At 43.6% G+C, this 3,558-nt stretch overlaps 1 non-coding gene across 1 annotated transcript; it reads left to right on the top strand.

Annotated features, from left to right (window-relative positions):
• Positions 1 to 744: 744 nt before the first annotated feature.
• On the top strand, positions 745 to 851 carry LOC112084707. Its single transcript, XR_002898368.1, has one exon. It is a non-coding gene; the product is annotated as a small nucleolar RNA R71 (small nucleolar RNA).
• Positions 852 to 3,558: the final 2,707 nt, after the last annotated feature.

Here is a 3,558-nt window from a genome sequence, read left to right as displayed (position 1 = left end):
TGACCCTGAAGTAGTTGTTGCAGAATACCAACCATATCTGTACCCATCTGTGGCTGCTGTTGAACCATTGGTGGCTGAAACTGTTGTTGAACCGGCGCCTGCTGTTGGAACTGTGGTGGACCAAACCCTGGTGGTGCCTTTAGTTGCTGTGAAGTGTAACCAGTGCCCTGAAATGGTTGTTGTTGCTGGCCAAAACCCTGATTCTGACCAAATTGATTCTTGGGTTGGAATGACCCTTGAAAGTTGTTCTTGGGAACAAAGTTCTTTGGAGCTTGAGGATTGGGATAGACCTGGTCTTGTGGGTTAGCTACATTGGTGTTCCTGTAAGAGAGGTTTGGATTGGCATTACCATACTGATATCTTTGGAACCTCTGATTCCCAATGTAGTTGAGCTCCTCTTGGGTAAGACCTTCTTCACTTATGTTCTCAAAGATTTGAGAAGGTTCCTCATACTCTCCAACATAATGTATTGGCTTCTGAGTGGTGAATTTCAGCTTGTCTAATTCACTCCTCAACTCCTTAACTTCTCTGGTGAGCCTTTGTTCTGAGCTTGAACCTTCAGACCTATTTGATCTGTCATAGTCTTCACCATAAGTATCATTGCTCAATGCTAAGTTCTCCACTAGCTCTAAAGCAGCATGTATCTCTTTACCCAGAAAGTTCCCATTGGAAGCAGTATCCAGCTGGTTTCTAATCTTGGGAAGAGCTCCCCTATAAAGTGTGCTGAGGAGAGAAGCCTCACTAAACCCATGGTGTGGGCATTGGTTTGTGTAGCTCCTGAATCTCTCATATGCTTCACCAAAACTTTCATTGCTGTGCTGAGTGAAGCTAGAGATTTGGTTCCTCAGTTTTGCAGTTCTTGAGGTGGAGAAGAACTTAGATAAGAAGGCTTGCTTGCATTGCTCCCAGGTTTGAATGGAGCCTCTTGGAAGATTCTTCTCCCATTGATGAGCTTTGTCACCAAGACTGAATGGGAATAGTCTTAGCTTAAAGCTGTCTTCTGAAACTCCATTAATCTTGGTCAGATCACACACCTTATCAAAATGGTCCAAGTGTTCCAAGGGATCTTCCATTGCTAACCCATGGAACTTTGAGTTCTGGACCATATTCAGCAATGATGCTTTCACTTCAAAGTTGTTGTTCTGCACAGGTGGTGCCTGAATACCAGCTCCATACTGATGAGCATTGGCCCTGTCATTCTCGCCAACATATATTTGGGGTTGCTCATATCTTCTTTGTTGTGGTTGGAAAGGGTGAGGTTGGTGGTGCACCTGGTGTCTTTGTTGAACATTGGCCTGATGCCTCTGTTGATGAGCCTGAGCTTGTCCCTGGTGGACATAGGCTTGTTGGTGGTGCACCTGTTCCTGCTGAACATTGCCTTGGTGAAACCCCTGACCAATTCCAATACCAGCTCCCTGACCTTGAGCTTGTTGCTCCTGAACTGGTTGTTCTATATCTACCCCGTGATCTGCTTGGTCTGCCATCTCAGTCTGATCAAGTTGTCTACCACGTCTGTCTCTTCTCCTCCTTGGTACCAGAAGGTTGATGTTATCGTTTAGAGGAAAAGGAGGACCGCAGCTTCTTGATCTAGACCTGGTGTTCATACACCTGAAATCACAAACAGAACTTGAAAGGAATCAGTAAAAACAAGAAAGTAAGCACTTGATCTCAAGAACAGATCAGAGCTTAATGCTAATCAAACCACAATTTGGCAACGGCGCCAATTGATAGATAAGACTTTTAAGGGTCTCAGGGCTATCAATCCCCTTGTCAATGTAGCACAAAGAGGTTTATCAATCCAGATGTGGTGTTAGACACTAAGCTATATGATCAAGTTCTTAATTCAAGCAAACAAGAGTGGGTTTTGATTAATCTAGAGACAAGTACAAACTTAAACAGGATTAAGGATTAATGAAATGCTTAAACAAGAACTAAACAATGACAAATGATGAGAATGTATGAATGATGATAAGAAAGGTCTTAGACATGATAGTGGATTAGGGTGCCTTCAGTGATAAACTAATGAGCTAATGAATCATATGATCAAGCAAGCCATTTAACATAAACATCTCTAACTAAGTTAATCCTCTCATGAAGGCATTAACTCCTATGCTAAATCAGTTTCAAACCCAATCATCATCAGTGAAACATGAGTTAACAAGCATTAAGAATCAGTTTAATCTGTCATTTAAGCATATAAACAATCATTCCCATGATGAATAACACTTAAACCTCTAACAACTTTGGTTCAGACATTTCATCAAACACTTTTGGTGCATGAAATGCCCAGAATCTAGACCACATATGATTTGTATGGATCTAGCATAGAGAACAAGTTGTAGAGAATGGAATATGCATGATCTAACCCCTAAGCTCACTAATCTACCACTTAAGCACCCTAATCTACATATCTAAGACCTTAATATGGGATTACTCACTAATCATACTAATCTCTCTTAAACCTTTGCAAGTTGAGAAGATTAGCATGATTAATGATGAGAAATGGAGATAGAGATGATAGATTCAAAAGTAAACAGCTTTAAACACCCAGATCTCTTAAAACTCTCTTGATTCAACACTCAAAAATAGATATTTCTCTTCTTAATGGAGTCTTTTCACAAAAGAGGCAAGAGACAAAGGGAATAAAACTTAGTTCTCCCCCAAAAAACCCTAAAAAGTATTTATACCTTCTTAAAAACGAACCGGGTCAGCCCGGAACAAACCGGGTCCTGACCCGGCTTTAATGGATAAAGTGGGAAAAGCTGCGGGTCGGTTCAGTATGTCCCAGGCCGCACACCTAAGTCGCAGTAGATGAAGACTTGTCTTGTGAGGCTTGAATCGCCTTGTCGGAGCCGCACGCCTATCTAGGAGTAAATTGCGAGTGTTTCTGCGGCATGGTCTCCTTCCTCTCCAACTCGCAGGGCTGAGCCGGTTTCTGGGGGATGTAGAAACTGTGCGGGTTGGTCTCTATTGCACTTAGGTCGCAGGCTCAAGTCGGAGTGAATTCCGAGTGATCGTGCGGCATAGATCCAGGCGCGGATGACTCGCATGCCTAAGTCGCACGATTGTGGACTTAGCATTTCTCTTGCTCGGGAGCTCCAGACCTCTTCCAGTGATAGTTTACCCGCACATTTCAACTCGCAGCATCAGCATTCAGGCGTTCATCTTCAGGCCTGCGGGTTAACCAAGTCGCAAGACCATCTCGCAGCATCCAGAGCAGCTTAGATCACTTCGCATTCCGGAGAGTGTAACTCCTGTGATACTTGTCCGAATTGAATGATTTCGGTTGCAGAAGACAGAGGACTCATTTATCTCCAACTTTTGTGAAGGAAGTTTCAGTGCTTGGGAGGTGGAAGGCTTCCTGGAGGGCACATCTTTGCAGTGCATGTATACGACCAGAGAGAGGCGTCTAGACATGTGTCCATTCCGGAGGCCGTATCTTCCTGCTCATAGATCCGAATTGAATGCTCTTGGACGTTCTGGAAAGAAGACTCAAATGTCTCTGATTCTCATGAAGGACCCGGAAGCTGAATCGGCCTGGAAGACTCAGTTACGCCC

This window comes from Eutrema salsugineum, unplaced genomic scaffold, assembly GCF_000478725.1.
Source record: "Eutrema salsugineum unplaced genomic scaffold, Eutsalg1_0 scaffold_4, whole genome shotgun sequence".
Lineage (NCBI taxonomy): Eukaryota > Viridiplantae > Streptophyta > Magnoliopsida > Brassicales > Brassicaceae > Eutrema > Eutrema salsugineum.
Note: the sequence above shows the minus strand (reverse complement) of the source record. Positions and strands in the feature narration are given on the sequence as shown.